Raw genomic sequence first — 19,488 nt, forward strand, 5'->3', positions numbered from 1 at the left:
AGTCTTGAGACAGTCTTGCAAGTTTTGGAGGACTTGCTTCAAAGAATAGCAGCCTGTTCCTTGGTGTCACATGAACTTTCTTGTCTTGGACTGATTTCACCCAACTTTTGAAGAAATTCAGTTTTGTCAAAAAAGCCAGCCAACATTCAATTTAAACATTGATATAATAGTAAGTCTTCAAATTCCAGTCTAAATTTATCCAGAGACAGTTTTTACATGATTTAATGTTTTCTCATCAACACCATTCTCTAGCTCAAATAGCTATTTCTTATATTTGTAGTTCCTCCTAGATGAATCTTCTGCACCTTAAAACTACTTTTCAGCCTACCTGGCTATACAAATGGGCCTATTCATCAACTTATCCTCCAAAATGTTCCCAATTATGGATGTGGTTCAAGTGCCAAATCAAATCTTTCTAAATAAGCATCCTCATCAATCTTTGTGGGTAAACATCTGTCACGCACCTAAGAAAACTGCAGGGAAAAGGAGATTGGTGGCCAGACAGGTACTTGCTGTACTCAGTTTCTCTTCTCTGGTTCTTCCCTCTGGTTTCCTGCAGCTTGGCAGAGGCAGGAAACACGTTTGCAGCAGCCAGCTCTGCATTTGGGAAGGTTTGCTAATGCCCTTTTTATGGCTCTGTGAGGACACAGAATAAAGTCACAACAGCCATGTTTTTAAGATAGACACAAGTACCTGATCAAATGCCACCAGCAGCAGGACATGCTGGATAACGAGGGTATCCCAGTAAGAGAAATGCCCAAGTCCAAACCTAATTGTGATTAGAGCAACTAAAAGAGCTGGTGAAGGAGTTTAACTCTGTCACAGAGCAGCAGCCAAGCCCTAACAAAGAGAGCTCAGAGTTTAATTTCTGCAGGTACTGCACTGCAGCAAGGGCTGCAAGTACCAGAGCAGCTGGTGCTACCAGCCCTGGAGAGAAGCCACTGGACACAGCAAGCTGGCTGAGCTTTTACACAACTTCCTCAGCCAATTCTCACGGGTTCTTTTCTGCTTAAATCAATGGCATGATGAGGAAGGACTTGCCTTGTGGCAGGATTGCAGTTTATTGGTATCACCTGACAGAGAAGAAGAAAGGAGGGGGCATTAGGGATTCTTGCAGGCCACCAAAAAACCTGCTGCTCTACTTCAGCAGCTTGCCTCCATTGCACTGACAATTCACTTCTCTATTGCTTGACAGCTACAGAATAAAACAGGGCATCTTTAGCATAAAAATTGTACCCTAATTAGAATTTTAAAAGAAATTACTTGGTTAAGAGCTCACTCAACACTTTTAGGAATACACATTACTTTTTGTTATAGAATGGGAATGTTGTAGTGACAGCCTCTTTTGACTAAATTTCTCTCTGCATCCTGACAGTGTAATGTTGATTTAGCACTATGCCTGTCAGTTATTGTAGGATGATAATTCTGTCTTCCAGCTGGGGAATAAAGCTTTAATAAAAATATTTATGGAACATATGATTTCTCTTAATGATGCCCAAGTTGGGGCAGGCTCAACTTACAGTAGCTCATCAAAATGCCACACAAAACAATTACAATCAATTCTTTTCAATCTATCAGCAGTTAGACTTGAAGCATTAACAAATGCCAAACTGGGAGCACTTACAGCAAAGTCTCTGAAATTAAACCAGCATCAGGGAAAAGATGTACTTATCAGCAATCTGAAACTCTGCAACTGCTTGGACATCTGCACCTTTAATGCCTTATGCTGCTTTTGTTGGGTCTTTTTGAGTCAAATGCTCAAAAAGTCACTGCTTGGCAATTCCAAGAAAGTGACATTTAAAAGTGTGGTCAGGGGAAATGAAATGAAATACAACAGACAAGGCTCAGCAAAAGAGCCCATTCATCTTTCACAAATGAGCAGGTGGAGAAACCAGGGCAGACTTACAAACACAGACAAAGGAGGAACCAACTGAGCAAACCAAGAACATATGGACCAGAGATGCCATTGCACCATCTGCCTCTATTTGCAATGGAAATGCCAGAGATGGGAGTAAATCCATCTTTTGAGCAGCAGCTGGACAGCCCCTCATTCCACAGGGACTGCAACTCCCTGAAACAAGACATCCAGGAGGAACAGTTCTTGTTTACTTACGAAAAGCCTATGCTTTAACTTGGCTGCTCTCATCTAAAGCCTTTCTATCTTGCTGCCATCCAAATTGCACATCTCACAAAACATAACTGGCAGCCCTAAAATCAGGAATAACTTGCTGGAACAACTCAAGTAATGTTTGTAGTTGGCTGAAAGTCAGCTGAGACTGTTACAATATTCACAGAGATGTTGACTGAAAAAAACCCAAAACAAACTAAAAATCAGTTTTATCATCAGTAACATGTTTACAACCTGAATGTTTTTATTTATCCAGGAACCAGCAAAGAAAATCAGTGAAAGGATGAAATGAATGCTGTTCCCCCAGGGCTTAGGATATTTTAGAGGCAGATTATCTCAAACTTTCTCCATAGGAGAAACTAAAGAGGATAGCCAAGCCTGATACCACAATCCTATTTTGCAAAGTGGAAATACTCATCAAAAAACTTTTGAAAAAGAACAGCATTTACTTGGCAGCTAATCAAGAAAGAACTGTTGTTTTTCTCTAGGAATGACCAATCCATTGTTTCAATGTCAGCTTTTATTTGGGGAATACACCACAGTACATCAATGAAGATGTGCAGGCATGCAAACTATTATTTCTGACAACTGTCATCTTCAATTACTCTTTTCCTGCCTACCTTAGTCTTCTTGTCTTAACCTGTTGTAGTGAATTCTAAAATCCCCCTTGGGACCCTGCCATCGTGTAAGAGTTCCTGGCAAAAAGGGATCCCAGCCTGTCTCAATTAGATCTGTGACTTGGTGCAGTCATTACACAATTGCACAGGAGCAGCTGCAAAGAGTGAAAGTAGTATAAAACACACATGCACAAGTGCAGCCCAGAGACACATTTCTGTGCATTTGTAAGCTGTATTGCTGTAAATTAAAAATTATATCCAAAATTACTCCTGAGTTTTTAGCCAGTAAGCAAGTTCAGCACAATCTCACCCAGAGATATTAAAAGAGGCAACAGTGGTTCCACTGGTGCCCTTCCTTCTAAAACCAAACCAGGACTAAGCTCTGATACCACAGGAGCACACATGGACTAGAAGCAGATACCAGGCAGCTACTATAGCACTGAACTAATCTCAAATTCCTGTGAAAAACCCACTGGGAGTTGAAACAACATTAATCCATTTTCAAGCACTTGGAAATCAATCAATAGATTTGTACTATTGGCAAGGCTCAGCCCACATCTTCTGAAAGAGCTGCTGATTTGCTTTGGGGAATAGTAGCTTTGTCTTTTCAGGAGAAAATTTTGTTTAGCTACAAGTCCAAGGAATTCCCTCTGAGAAAACAGATCAGCCTGATCTTCAGCCAGATGTCTGCCATTAAAGACAAACAGGCACTTCCTCTGGATGGAGGTCATTGCTGTTGCTAGAGACTTTGAAGGGTCTCCACAGCAAGATAGCTCAGTTTTTGTTCTGCAGGTGATGCAATTCGTGTGCTCCTTGCAGTGTAACCTGGACCACACAGGCCTTGAGGAGTCAGAGCTCAGAGCTTCCAACTTGTGTTGGAAGAATTTTAAGTACCCTTATAGTTATTCCAAGTATGAGCCAGAAAGCTGCTGTATAAATATCCCCCAAAGCCAGTGGGACAATATATGATGAACTAAACTGTCTTGAGTCCCAGAACACAGGAAAATGCAAGAACTTCTAAGCAGCATTTAATTCTCTTTCCTTCACACCCGAATTGCCTATTCTATTTAGGAATGCATTACTAGTTTCCCAGTTTCTTCACAATAAATCTTCATTACAATCTGATCGATACATGACCCTTGTCCTCTTGAAATCAACTTTGCCAATAGTTCCAGATGCATGATCAATGCTTGTATTTAAGCCTTTCCCACTTTGCTGTTAGCTACACATGTAGCACACCTGCTCACTTGTGTTTACAATACAATAAACAGGTTACTGATGTAAATTTCACACACACCCATCCCTACAGGACCTCAGCTTTCCCTTGGAAAGGTGATGGTTTTATAACTGAAAAAAATCTTGGGAATATTATTGTCTTCACAACCATCAAAACAAGTAGGTTCCATGAAAGAATTACTCTGCATGATTTTATTTTAGAATTAAATCAGAACAACAGAAAGATTGAGAGGCCGTATGGTAATTAAAGTAATTAAAAGCTTTCATACTTCTATTTGCTATATTTTCCTAGCTTGTCTTGGTCACCAGAAAATTGTTACTCTGCTACAGAGTAGTTACTCTACTAGAACTTCCTTTAGGTGGCATCTTCCAGTGCTCATTTATATACACACACTGCCCCCTGACACATTCACAGGTATGATATTCTCTGCCTTTATCAACTGCTTATTTTTTGACTCAGCAAACCCCACCATATTCTGTCTTAGTTAAGGCAAATCTCCTGCCCTACGGTTATTACAGGCAGCAACATTTAATTATCCACCTGAATTTATTTATTTTCATTTAGGCCTGCTGCACCTCCAGCATGCTGTGACTGATGTGGTCCAGGAAGTCATTTTCTCTAAAGAAGAGTAAGAGTCCTTGGCATTTGTAAGGCAGTTATCACCATAAGGTGCTTTCAATGGAATCATGGGCAAACTGCTTGTTACAACTGCAATTCAGAGCAAGCCTAATTTCCAACATGATGTAAATTCAATGTATCACGTTGGACCGTAGAAGAATACATTTGCCTGCCTGGTTTCAAGGTTCATCTTCATTAGGACTTAAACTCCGCAGTTAGCTACAATAAATCAGCTCTACCAAAAAAAGACTCTGGTAGCAAGCAGGTTTCCAGTCTTTGTTTCAAATCATCTCACCTGTAATTAATGCTTCGTCATTGTCCTTGAGGGAGAGCATCTGTTTTCACAGATCATGCTAATGCTTGGTTAAATACAACCATCTTTACTGTTCCCCAAAACATATTTGGCAGATCTTAAAAACAGATTGTATCAGGTTTTTCAGGAGGTTTTTACAACTGCTTTCCTAGACACTTTATCATTCTTTTTGCAGGTCTCAAGCAATGTTCTTTCTTTTCATTAACTGACAAGGAATTCCATCCTTTCACTGCCTGGAGACAGAGCTGCAGTATAGACCATTATCATAATTATGTTATCATTATTCTCAATTACAGTAAGCCACAGTCACAAACAGTGCAAGATATGGCCATTAGCAGTCCACCTATTCGTACTGAGCAAAGTAAAGGATGAAGAGAATTAGTAAAGGGATACCCAAACTTGCAGCAAGCATGCATTTCTCAGAGTTTCATTCTCCTTGAAGAGAGCTTTGCCTACAGACACAATGCAGAAAGAGCAATAACTCCAACCACAGTTTGCTTAACCCTTTGTTTCCTTATCAGCTGCAGAGACAGAACTCATGGTCAATGATCATGTCTGATAAGAGACCTGATATTTAATACATTTTTTTAGTTGTATTTATTTTCTTTCTACAAAATACTGATTATTTCCCTGATCTCTACCATTTCACGACAAAAGACACCAAAACACACACCATGGTCTAGTAGGGTAATCCCATGCAACACCAGCAAAAATCACAGACTATTTCCCACTCCTGTGCAGGAAAGCAGCAGCTGGAACACTCCAAGTTTATGGCACCTGGCTAAGCTTTCATGAGCCTGAAGGGTGAGCATGAATGGCAGGGCAGGCTCTAATTCACCCTCTGCAGTGACAGCTGCCTGGGCTTCAGTGGCTCACACCACCTTTTCTGCTTTGCCTACACTGCAGGCAGAATGGGGATAAACAACAGGGATGGAACAGCTGTGGGATGGAACTCCTGCATCCAGCCTAAGCCTATGCTGCTGCTGTGAACACATGACAAAAATCTCATTCATTAACACAAATTACAAGTACTTGCTTGCTCCACTGTAGGTAGAAAAAGGCTGGCTCAGAATTTCATTCCTCTAATGGTTAAAAACCACCTTTTTTCTTTACATTACTAGGAGAAGCACTGGGAATTAATAAACACCACACTGATCTCCACTGTTACAGATCTGCTGAAATAAAAGGTGTTTAACAGACAATAGCCCATGTTTCTGAGAGTGGCTTAACACCCACTTCCCATCATTTCACTCCATAAGTTGTGACACTTTCAAGTAAGGTCACAGCATCAGCACCTTCAGAAAACTCCCAGCTTAGACAGATCATAAGAATGTAATGTACTTGAGATGTTTTAGTTTCATATAGGATTAAAAATAGCATAGACTCCAGTAACTGCTGGTTAGGGCATTCGGGGTTGAGCCAACACAAATCCATTGTCAAGACAGAAATTATATTTTAACTGCAAAGTGAAAGAGGATAATTCTAATGATCTGAGATTACAAAGGCAACAGTCTTAGAATCAAATAATCATATTGCCAGCAGAACCATTTTATGGAAAGTATAGCTCATGATAGAGTTTGATAAATAGCACCTCATTAGCAGAGACTTAAGGAGCCAGAGGTTAGTGGGAGTTAGAGTCCAGCCAGATTTGTAACAACGTTTCCAAATTAAACCATTCATTTACAACAGCCAGGCAAACTAAAAGCTTAGTTTTACAGTTCCTGTACATTTGTTACCCTAATCAGGTACCAGCCATCATTTTCTCTCCAGTATACTGCAAAAAAAAAGATTTTCCCCCCTCTCCCTCTTACATCTGTACAATTGTCTGGTGTTTTCAGGTAAAAACTTTGATTGTCAGTATGTGGCAAGCGTAACAATGGGGGAATTGGCACATCTGATATTCCTTAAAGAGGAAGCAAGCCTCGCAATCCAATTAGCTGCCTTTCATGATAACTCTAATTTCTAACCTTGGGTAAAACTCTTTTATGTAAACCACTTTGTGCTCTGAGCTCCCACTGTGCCTGGCATTTATTTGCCACTGTAAAAAAAATACCATAAACTAACATATTTTAACTGAAAGTTTAAAAGTAAGGGTATTACAAATGCAGATAATAATGGCAGTCACAATCCTATTCCAAGCTTCTATTGGATTAGTCAATGTGGACTTTGTACAGACAAGGATAATTGAGCAATCATATGACAGGGATTTATGTTAGGGAAGAGTCTGTTAAGAATTCAGACACCCAAAAAGGAGAAGGAGCAAGCTAAGAAGATTCTGAGTCATCCCAGCAAGAGAAGAAAAAAAAGAGCATCAAGTGATCTCCCACCAGTGGTCTACCTCCAGCAGACAGAGGGACAAGTTCATGCTCTGGAGCCTCAAACTGTTTTGTCCAACCCATTGAGCAAAAAAAGTGACAGCATTTAACTGTAAGAGTAGAAGAAGGAGAATGTTAAGCTGTTGTCTCCTAACAACAAAATTCAACTGATTATTACCTCAGAAATTGTGAAGGCAATTTCTGTTTAATTCTTTCAGAAATTCCCGTCTGACTCTGAGTTACACCGACCTGCAGGCGAGCTCGTCTGAAACCTGTGAGGCAGTGAAAAGAGACTGCACAGACAACAGATCCTGGGAGCTACAAAGCTCCTCGCTGTATTTTCCTGAAAGGCTCCACATGACAAGGATCACATACAGCACTCACACATCAAAAAGTACCCCAGCACCAGGCACAAGTTTTAAAGCTTACTGCAGCACATAAATACCACCTACCTCCCATCCTGGTATCTTAAATTTGACTTGAGGCTTTGAATCCACATCAGAAGCTACCTATTACTTTGATTCAAACAAAGCAGTAAGGGCATATATACTTTGCTACCATCACATGAAATAATCCTTAGCCTTTTATCAAATTAGGCTTGTTTTATTGTAAGACTGAGTGATCCTTAGGGAACAAATAAGCTTTCTTCCTCTCTTCATGTATCTATAGACAGGTGACACATCAGGTTAATATTAGGTGCAGAATTAGGTCCTTAAACAATGAGTTGTAAAAGCAAACAAATAAAAAGTAAAATAAACAAAATAAAAGACCAGGCAAAACAAAATTATAAGGGAAAACAAAATGCTCATAGCCCTCATGAACTTACCAGTACAACTTCCCCTACAGTAGAAGGATAATTCAGTCCCCTGCACAGCTGACAAGAGCTGCCTCAAAAGCAGTCAGTAACTATTTTTTTTTTATTCCTGGAAGTACTTCATAATATAATATTTTACTTCTGTGAAACAAAGTCAAGAGCACTCTTACACACAACAAGAACAGAACAAAAATCATTTCCCTTTCTCTATAATTTCAGAAGGCTTCTCTAAGCTCTTAACAGACCTGAAAAACACAGAGCAGCACAACCATTATTCAACAGCCATCCTTTTGTATTGCTAAAGGCACCTGTTTACCAAATGCTAATTGAAGTTAATGAGACATCAGTTAGGAGAAGAGGCATTTTCACCTTTTCAGATCAAAATCCCCAATAGATGTAGCTTGTCCAATTACCCTGCTCTAGCTAGAGAAGAAGCTGCCTGTCTGTTCCAAGTTACTTCTGCCTTGCTGACCATTTTGATTCGTGGTACAGAGTTTGCAGCTTGCAGTTGTTGACTTGTCTGTTGTAGTTACAGAATTATCTCTGTACAGTTTCTCTAGTAAATTCTTCCTGGTTAGTATTTTACTAGCAAATAAACTTATTTTTGAAGTAGCACACAATTTTACTAAAATATTATGTTAAATCATAAGTAATTTTTCTAATTAAAATGTTTTTTTAGTGAGGATTATTCCTCTTTGTAGGCAAGTCTTTCTATTCTTTTTAACCATGAAAAGAAGTCCTTAACAGTGTGTATGGTCTCATAAATATTCTTATATTCCTTCTCATATATTTAGCAGTGTTCCTGTTGCCTACACTTCATTTGTTTGCACTTTATCAAAACTGCAGTGGAAGCTGGCCTGCTGCTATGATCCATGCCCTTCCTGGATTCTCTTTCCAGTCTGATAAAACATTAAATAATATTAAAAAAAGAAGAGGAAACAAACAGAGAGTTTTGTTTTATGAAGCCACCCAAATGTTAAATTTTCAACTTTCACAAATAAAAAGACATCCAGTTCTAGAATAAATACAAATTAGCTCACTATTATAAAGATAATTTAACTGTAAGTGAATAATGTTGATAACATGGGTGCCTAATTTGCAATAATTTACTCATTGAAGAACTGTAAGCCAGACAATTTGCATTAGAATGGTAAAGTACTTTAATTCAATTATGGAATTACTATTGGGTGATTAAAGACTGAGAACAAATAACAAATAAGTCTGAGTTCATTTTATTTATCTACTAGCTGCTGACTACATGACTTAGCAAGACTGGCAGCTTAATTAAATTTGTCCCTGTGGGAATTTATCTGGTATTGATAAAGTAAATATGTACAGGAATTCACCAAAGAATGACCTTGTCTTTCTAGGAATGGTTTGGGATTGGGAAGCAAGACCTTGTATAAGGTCCCTTTTTCAAAACCATTGGGACAAAAATCTTTCATGAACTTCAGGTTATAAAACCAAGAGGAAATATTCCCACACTGTCACTTGGGACTTTTATAAATAAATTCACAGAAAACTGGATGAAACACAGAAGAAAATAAAAATTGGACGATAAATCTGTGCCTGGCTTCTCACTCAACATGGGATTACATAGAAAGAGTGAATGCCTTACTTGTGTGCAAGGTTTTAGATCAAAGTGAAAAGTCTTTGCTGTCTGTTGGGAACCTGGCTTAGTCAAGTACGTACTTAGTGAGGCTGCAGGTTCCTCTTCTGGCAAAAGAGGATTTCCCTGCAGTTAGATATCCAGCATCATGAACAAGCAACTCCTGCTCCTTTAGGCTCTTCCTAGGTCCTAAATATTCCTTGGCTATGCTCACTCTTGGAGAAATGAAAGCTGGAAATTGGTATATTCTACAGATAGGCCAAATTGTAAAAAATCACTTTATCCTCTTATTTGTCCCTTTGGCACTCCAAGGTGATTATTAATGAAAGTCACAATTCTGCAAAGTGTTATTAAATCTGCTTAATGGACAGAATTTGCATTGAATGTGCATGTGTGGTGTGAACACTCCTACAAATCCTCCAACACCACCAAGTTATTGTTCGAGTCTTGGATTACAGTTGTGCTTTTTGGCTTGCTGAAGACCACTTGGGAATGGCTGGGAAGCTGGAGTGTTTTGATCACTAATTATAACTCTGCTATAATTGCATTACTGGGCTATTGACTTCTCCCTCACCCCATCTCTTTAACTGAGTCTATCATTACAGACCTGATAGATTTTTTAACAGACTTTTGGGGCATTTGGCTTTCTATAAATGCTCTGCACAGCACAAGCTATGATGGGCCTGACTCCTCTAGCCACACAACAGACCAAAAAATAAAAAACACAGAGTTTTTAATAACAATAATCATTAGCATACAGTTGTGTCCCAAGGGTAAAACATGGGCCAATGTATATGTGCATTCAAACCTGGAATTCACAGTATTTTTCATTAAAAGGTGTTGGCAATTTAAATATTTCTGGTCATTTGCTCTTTTTGTACCAATCACATTTCTAATTTCTCCCGGGCTCTTCCAAGAAAATGATTTAACACACAGTGCAGATCTTCCATGTAAAAAGGACCAGAATTTTTTAATTATAGTAGTTTCAAAGGATCTAATAGCAATAAGGTTCCCATAAAGGTTCAGAATCTAACAAGCTTCATAGCACTTTGCAAGGAGTAGCAATCATTCAGCAGAAATGTTAGAATGCCCTTTATTCCCTTTCTCTATTTCCCAGCAAGCATCCCAGGAGAATCATGAGTTTTAAATTTGCTCAGGCATGAAGGGATTGTGCTCCCCTTGAGCCTTTGTATTATGATAATGCATACATAAAGGTAAGTTTTATTAATTGGAGATCTATCCACAGGGGTTACTGCAACAAAGGAGGCAGGGGAAAGGGAACAGAATGGAAGAAGGAATGATCCTACTCTGCAATGATTCCAAGATCCAAAATTCAATCCTGATACACTCCCCTTTGAGCCTGCACCTCTTTACTCGTGTACTGATTTAATGTGAACTGTTCCAGGCAGCAGTAACTTTTTACAACTCACTCCAATTTATTGTCTTTTTAAAAAAATCAATACTCCAAACTCACCTTTGTACTTATCTTAAGAATTGCTCCTAGGCAAGATTGGAATTCATTATTGTAGCCTTTGCATAAGAGTACTGTGAGTTCATACTCTGTGCCTTCCTAACAGCTCTCTCTGCCTTCTTAACACCAGGAGCACAGATGTGATAGATTTCTCAGTATTTTCCTCATTGCTGTCAAATTACACTATATTTCACTCTTATTTGTGTCTTGTATCTGTGACTCCTCTCAGTCTTGCTTTCTTCTTATTTCTTTCCACATTTTAATAGCTGAGGGATGTACCAGGAAGTTTTCATGGTGCCAGATTCCTTCTCCCATCCACAAACACGAGTGACCTGTTGCAGATGTTTTCCCCCATCCCCAAAGACTGAGCTGTAGAGGTGAGCTTTGCATTTTGGGAAACAAAAGCCTACATGACAAATGCCCTTTTGCTTTCATAACAGCTATCAGGCTTTAGAGGGAAGGAAGAAAATAAAACATGGTGTCAAAGCTGCTCCATCACTCACCCACTCCAAGAGCCATCAAACTTGTGCTGTGAAGACAATCTGTGAGCTCTGATTTGTTAGGGGAAATGCCATTGTGAAAATGCTCCATATTCACCAGAGTAAGTTAAAAAGGCACCTGCATCCAGCAGATTGACCTAATTATGCTGTCACAGATTTGTAGTGGGTTCAAGTGAGACACCCAGAGAGTCCCTCAGGGCAGAGGCCAGTCCAAAGACAATAAATACTGCAAAGAGCCCTGTCATGTATCAGTGCACTTGAAGAGGGGAGCAGGAAACAGCTGCCATAGGTTGGGGACATACAAATAAACCTTCAGACAAATTTAGACAAGTTAGAGATGTTCTTTAGGTAGAAGGAAAAAAATGCACATTAAGGGAAAATAAGTATGTTTTTAAATTTTTAATAACTGAAATCAGTGTTATGCTAAGAAATCACATCAATAACAAAATTCCTTCTAAACCAAGACTATGTTTCTCAAATTTTAGTTTGGCATGAAAAGCTAAAGTGTTGCATTCAGGCAAAGCTGAAAGAAAATTTATTGCCAGTTTTAGCCACCAAACATAAAGAATCCCCATTATTTGCTTGGGTCTTCTGTTGCCCTACAGAAGTCAAGATATCAAATATTCTACAAAGATCTCTGGACTTCATTTCATATAATTTCAATGGAACAGCAAATAGTATGATGAATAAAACCAAATGCTTTAAAGTGTCTGCAGCTTTTTGGGTTGTTGCTTGTGTCTCTGATGCTTAAGCAGAGCCTTTGCACAGTTCAAAATTAAAACACTTAAGGGGCTTTTTCCTCTGTTTTCTTCTGGAGACTCATTCTCTTTTGAGCTAAAGGGCACAAGCAGAGTGTAGCTAAAATAAACTTTGTAGAATCTTATAGCTGACAGCTGTGGTTTTAAAGATGAGGTTTGACAGGCATTGGGAAAGGCATACAGTGACTTCAGGAAATTCAAAGGAGGCATGAAATGGGCCTCACTCTTCCATGCTGCTCTGTGTCTGGCCCATATGTTCTGGGTATTCCCAAAGCTGGCTCTGAGCAGAGAATGCCCTGAGCAGCCAGCAATGTTTGTGCATCAAGCTACAAAAAAAGGGAACCGGGCACTTTACAGATCCCTGTTTGCAGGAATTGAGCAGGCTTGGTCCCCTCCCTCCATTATGTTCTCAGGGCATTCTGTGCCTTGGAAATAAACTCCATCTTGTACAGCATATGAGGGCTGATAAATAAATCTGACAGCAGCAAGCAGAGCTTGAATCAGGGATGTCTGTCTCATTCCACTATCAGCCTGGCAAAGATGTTGTTTTTCATATTATACTCACACATATTTTGTCTCAATGGCATCTGGGCATCCTGGTGTCCTGGACATTCACCTGGTCACAAAGCAAAGTCTTAGTGTTTAACCTCGTGTCTCCATTTAGCATCACCTTACCAATCCAGCTGGAATAGAATTACTCACAAGTTTTCATTGAGCCCTCCCACACCTGCCACATATCAGATAAAGAATAATTTATTAACAAAGGCTGATATCCCCTCAGGTAGCTCCAACCCTGCTGGCCCTACAAGTTACCTCAGTGCTCCAGCAGAAAACAATAAGCAACATCCTATTTCCTAACCTGACAAGTAAGGGCAAATTGACTTAGAAAGTTTAATTACTTCTTTAAAAAAGTACTTATGCATTGGTTACCTTGGCAACACATTCTCATTAGGTGGCTCAGAAATGGCAGTACTGAAGAAACAGCCCATCTTTGTAACTGCTAGTCCCACAATAATATATTATTATTAACTGTAAATGCTTTTTTCCTGTTTAGAACTACAAATGCAACAGCCAGGAATTGCTTTTGCATGTAGTCCTACAGAAATTTGTGTGCTTATAGTCCTGTGAGCTTCTACTGAGGTGCTGGGAAAGAACAAATTCTGTTTGTGTAGCATATGACAAAAATGATGGGTGGGTTTGGAGAATTGGGAACAGCTCACCATTGTACAAAGTTTGATTACTCAGAAAAATATTCAGATGAATGCCCTGGTCTCAGTCTTTTCTTAAAGCTCACTTAACACTGTGCAGGGAGTGCCAATGCTTTAGGGAGGGAAGCAGTAAAGCAAAGGAATCAGTGAACAGGGAGCCTGGAGCACAGCAAGTTGTTGCCAAAGGGGAAGGCAAGGTCCAATCTTCTGCTGTCATGAGTGTGGAATCCTCACTTGCTTCTCCAAGTTTTCCCCTTCTCTGGCTTTTCATATTCCTTCACTCCTTTTCTCTCAGGATTAAAGCTTAAGGTAAAAAATGTATCCTGGAATAATCATATTGGAAAACACTGACAAAGTGATGCACTGCCTAAACATAAGCATTTCCTTCTTGTTTAAATATTTTATCATTTAATTATTAATACAATTTTTTAGAGTAGAAAAACCCTACAGTTCTTCTTCCATCATCTCAGCTCTGCCCTTCAACAAACTTGATAGATATACATGAAGCATAAATTAATTCTCAATTTTCTCTTTCCTACTCTGCTTTCCTTTTCATGCCCCCTCCCAGTCCCCCAGTACCCAGCTGGTATATTTTTACTGGCTTAAATTTGGTCTTAACTCATGTTACCTAACCCTTGCTTACTCCAGAACATCTAATTTTGAGGAAACTTTCCAGGTGATAAAAACCAAGGTGGGCAATGAGTTCTTTAATAGCATCTATGCTACTTTTTCTTAGAACAATTGCAAAAGAAAACCAAGAATAGATCTGAGCTGCAAAAACCAAAACAGAGGTTCTCAGTAAGTCTATATTCTGCAAAACAGTTTCAGAAGGAAAGAAATACTTATGTTAAGTGAAATAAAATATATTCTTAGCCTTTTAAATTATGTATTTTTACATGGTATAATAGAGAAACAGAAAATTTTCTTCTTTATTCCTGACAAGATAAAAAGATACAAACTAACCCAAGTTTAATATTTCAGTCCTCTCTTTCAACTACTGTTTCCCAAAATGATATTTTGCTGTTAAAAATTCATCTGGTAACGCTGATGCCTTGCTCTTATCAAACAACACATTGGGATTTAACACAGATGAAAGATTTTCCCTTGCTGTTATCCCTGGATATTTGTATTGTAATAACCAAATTAAAGGAATGTATGTATAATGAATATATGGCACAAGCTTCCCCCCAGCCTCCAAAATTGCAAAACACAGCATTTTATGAGGTGGTTTTTTTTTTAGCTTCTACATTTTTATTCCAAAGTCTTGAAATTCACAAACTATATGCATTTTCCCCACTTTAGCATTGACATACACCAGGAAAATACAGTAGGACAAGGTTAAGGAGTAGTTTTCCACAAGCCCCGATAACTTGAGCCTGTCTGATGGCATAAACAAAGTGATGAGTGGATTGAAATTTCTAGAACCCAGCATGCAGTTCCTGCAGCACAGAGAAGCTATTCCAGTGCATTTTATGCTTGGCTTCTACCGACTGCTGCACCTCACAAAGGGGCTGCAGTCTCTGATGCCCTGAATCAGCACCTCCACTTGCACCAGAGGGAGAAGATGCTCTCAGTATTTCTGTGTTGTTAACACTCAGCTACAATGAGCTGCGTAAAGAAAGATTGATGCATCAGCTACATTTTGGGCTGATTTGCAAGGAATAAATCATCTCTTATCAGCTGGACCAGTGCCAGCAGACCACAACAAAGCACAGAACCACCTACCCATGACTCCTCAGCAGCTTTCCATCAACCAACACCTATTTAAACTCTCTAAGTTATTCATGTAGGGTTTGATAATTGTTGTCTCTCCAGGAGAAAGAGCAGGTGCCAGAAATGGTGTGGTGCTGTCACACTGCTTCTCACTTCTGTTGTTCACTTGGGCTGACCAGTGCTAGATCACAGTGACATATGGACCATGCCTGACATTTATCTCCTGGAAATCAATAGGGATGGTATTAAGAACCTATCCAGAACAGCCTAAGAACGTGCAGAGCAACTCAGGAGATGGAAAGAATAAAAGGAAAATAAGTGGGGGTTACAGCTGGGTATCAGAGCTGGGCCACCCAGAGGTCAAGCAGGTCCCTTGCCCAAAGGAGCCCACAAGTGAAAATTTACAATCAGAGTTCAAACACAATGAGGTAAGCAGTGGAACTGTGAGATGGGAATTTCAACAGAAACCTGTCAGGGCCCTGTTTCTTTCCAGTTGTTAATGCCTCAAGGTGCAGAAATAATTGAGAAATTTTATGTCATATTGTTTAAATATAAAATCTGGATAGTTCATATCAATTTGTAAAATTACAGAGAAGAAGAGGAAAGCAATATTTGGTTTAAGATTGAAGAGCTGGAAGAAAAGAAACCCCTAAATTTTATTGTATTGATTTTTCTCATTGAGATCATCAAGATTCTTTATCTTTTTCTAAAGGAAATATAAGCACTACTTGCAGCTGAGTACTGGGGTTTGGAAAGGACAAGTTTTGCTTTGGTTCTGTCAATATATTTCTGAAAATCTCCAAGAATGCATGCCTGCAGGTGAGGATTTTGCAAGAAAACAAACATTTTCACACGTCTTTCAGAAGCTGACATGGGAATGCTAATGGTAAGAATTCATTCCAGGTTTAAAGTTATCCCCCATATAAATGGGACTGAAATATTCTCCACTATAATTTTGGAAGTAAAAGAAATCCTAACAGTGTATACAACAGCAACATGAGATTTCCTGTGGAAGGCATTACTCTCCTATTTGTCATCCAGCATTCAGAAGAAACCTCTTTGGGTTTTGCTTTATATGAAGTGTAGGAAAGAGCTTGCCATAGTAGCACAGTGTGGAAAACACAAATGGATATCGGATTGTTCCTTTAATGCAAAGGATGAACAGATAGTCGTGCAATATTTATCACTGAAGGGCAGAGGAAGCAATCAATAATGGTTTCCCACGTGGGCCATTTTTCTCATCACTTTACAGAACAAATCCAGGTCTCTGAATATGTGAAGCACCCCTGCAGTCAAGACCATTGTTAAGACTCATCTGTTTCTACTGCTCTGATTTGTAGTCTGAACTCTTGCACTGGTTTCTGTTTTGCCCAGCAGATATCAATTACCCTGAAGCAGAGCCATGTACAGGCTTCTGAATTTCACCAGTAAAAAGTCTTATGTAGAAAAAGATATCAATGCTCAATGGCTTGGGTTAAAAAAGAGAAAACCAAACATGAACAAATGAAAAATCCCACCTAAACCCTGACTTGCATGTTGGGAATAGTCAGTCTTTCTTACCTACATTAATCTCCTTACCCCCTACTTCTCATTCTTTCCCTACTCTCCTTCCTCCTCAAATCCAGGTAGATTTATTCCTGGTGCTAACAAAATCACTAGCTTCAGCTAATTATTCCAAATATAAAACAGGTGGAAGGAAGATCTAGGAAAGGAGATGAAAACACCTAAACAAGAACAATAAGAAATAATTATCCTTCATGTTTATTTAATCACAGGGATCCTTAAAGAACCAGAATTGATTTTTATGGGTTTCATAGCATGCACTGTACTTAAAAAAAAACATAATAAAGATATTATCACATAATTTGAATTTAAGTCTTAATTATAAGTCATTAAGAAAAATGCCATCCAGGAGCAGTTCATTATTTGACAGCTACAGGAAAGGAGAGATAAATCCAGGCTGCCTGCAGTTCAACAGTTGCTCTCACCCTCAGAATGTGTATCAAACCAGACCCCTGGGTTTCAGAGTTTAGCAAAATCTCTAGCTTTTCTTAACTCATGAAAAATAACATTTGGCAAAATGTCATAAGTTTGCTTTATACTGCTGTTTTGAGGATTGCAACAATAAAGATATCTTCTTGAAGTGTCAATTTAATTAATTTCACAGTTCTTTTCCTACCTTCCCATATTGCCAGCAGCCTTTGTACTTGAGCAAACACTGAACTCCTAGAATGGAAAAAATGTTAATTTTTCTAGTTTTTAAAGAAGCAAGCAAGCAAACTTTCATTTCAAATGCTTAAAAGAAAGACTGGCATTATTTTTCACTCACACATATGAGCCTAATCTAGTTTGATCACAGCTTTAGAAATTTTCAGGTTTGAACAATACATCTCACACCTTGACTCAAAAAGGATCTTCTTATCAGCATTTTCTTTTGTTTGCAAGGTCAAGGTGAGGACAAAGCCTGTCTCCCTGAACCTGCTTTCCTTTCCTGTGATTAAAAGCAACACTACACAGCAAGAAAGTGGAAAAGAGCAGATACCCAGCCTCTCATCATTACACAGCCCTTTCAGGAGGCAGGCAATGACCAGCAGTCACCCCCTCCAAAGTGACCACCCTGAGCTTTGATTCTGCTGCTCCAGAGCCCATGGGACTCCAGACCCACCCAGTCACTCCTGAGCAAACCTTTTTGCTCCTTACTGCACCTCCAACACACCATGGAAAAAACCCAGCCTGCAATCTTATAACTGGAATTCTCTTTAGCGCGGTGAAATGAAATAATTATTTATTTATTCCCTGGCAGTGTAGGTGGATAATTAGCACATAATTCAAGGTTTCCTAGGCATGACAGACTGCTCTGATAACTGTCCCTAGTCCTGATTAAATCTCTGCATAGGATCTCCCAGCAGCACCTCAGATGAGAAAATTCCAGGCTCTGTCAGTATCAGGTTGCTGTCTCGAGCTTTGAAACCATCATGAACACATGGGGAGAGGGAAGAATTTTGAGAAGAATTTTATTTTATTTTATGAAGGTTTCTGTGACTAAAGTCTTAATGACTTTGGCTTGGCATCCAAAGAACCTGTAAGAACACAGATCTGACTGCAGGGGAACCAAAGGGATATTACACCTGAGACCTTAAAATAGTATTGGGAACAGAGACATGCATAGGCTTCGGAAAGGAAAACAAATTTATCTGAATGCTAGAAAAGTGAATTTTGTGCATGTAGTATATTAAGGCTGCTCTAGCCCACCCTCCACAGAGAATACAAAGGAGCTGCTATGATGAGCCCAGTCTGTGTCCACATTTTGTGCCTCCTGCACTGCAGAGCCCAGCTTCCCAAGTGTCCTGGACTGAGCAGAGGCCATTGTCTGGCTCTGTGGTGCCAGCTCTGCCTGCAGGGATGGACAGGATGGGCAGGATCCTCCAGTTTTCCCAGCGAGTAGCTCAGAGCATCCCTGAGCCTCCTCATGGACACCACAGGGTGTTGGTCCCAGCCAGCACTCATTAATGCTGACCCTTTTGGGGGAGACTGTTCCTCCAGCCCCTCAGGAAAAGACCTGTATCCCATCCCTCCGAGCTCTGAGGCAGCTGGGAGCTCCTGCTCTCCTGGCCCTCTTCCATAAGTGTCCCATGGGATCTGTGCCAGGCCTCCATCCCTGCAGGAGCGACCGTCAGGGAGGACAGCTGCAGCGCACCAAGCTCCCCTCCCAGGGACACCACAGGGACACCACAGGGACACCACAGGGACCCCACAGGGAAACCACAGGGACCCCGGGACACCACAGGGACCCCACAGGGACACCACAGGGACAGTGGCTGTGTCCCAGCTAAGGACGGCTCCCAGGCCGAACAAGGCCCCTCCATACAAAGGAGAAGGCCTCGGCAGCCGCTTGCTTGAGGCCTGGGCACTGAGGGCTCGTGCTGTGGGGTTCCAGCCATGCCCCAAAGCTTGGGGTACAGCCCTGTGTGCCTGCCTGTCCCCTCACCTCAGGGCAGAGAGATGGCAGCTGTACCTGGGGTTAATGAAGTGACACTTCTGCAGATGGTGGCAGTGCCGGTTTCTGCCCGCGGCACCCAGATTTGTTCATTCTTCGTGAGATCGGCAGCTTTTCTACACGGTGCTGGGAAAGGTCACGGCTCTCAGGAGTCTGCAGGCTGCACTGCTGTCCCCTTCATCCCTGAGTC

The 19,488-nt window shown here is 40.1% G+C and overlaps 1 long non-coding RNA gene across 1 annotated transcript in view; it reads right to left on the reverse strand.

The window, feature by feature from the left end:
- LOC111936490 (uncharacterized) overlaps positions 1-19,488 on the reverse strand; it is an 83,223-nt gene extending 63,735 nt beyond the window's left edge. Inside the window, exon 1 of the long non-coding RNA XR_015277649.1 lies at positions 19,317-19,488. This is a non-coding gene — a long non-coding RNA (uncharacterized LOC111936490). The remainder of the gene's footprint in view (positions 1-19,316) is intronic.

The sequence above is a fragment of the Cyanistes caeruleus genome, chromosome 18 (genome assembly GCF_971803275.1).
Source record: "Cyanistes caeruleus chromosome 18, bCyaCae1.hap1.1, whole genome shotgun sequence".
NCBI classification, from domain to species: Eukaryota; Metazoa; Chordata; class Aves; order Passeriformes; family Paridae; genus Cyanistes; species Cyanistes caeruleus.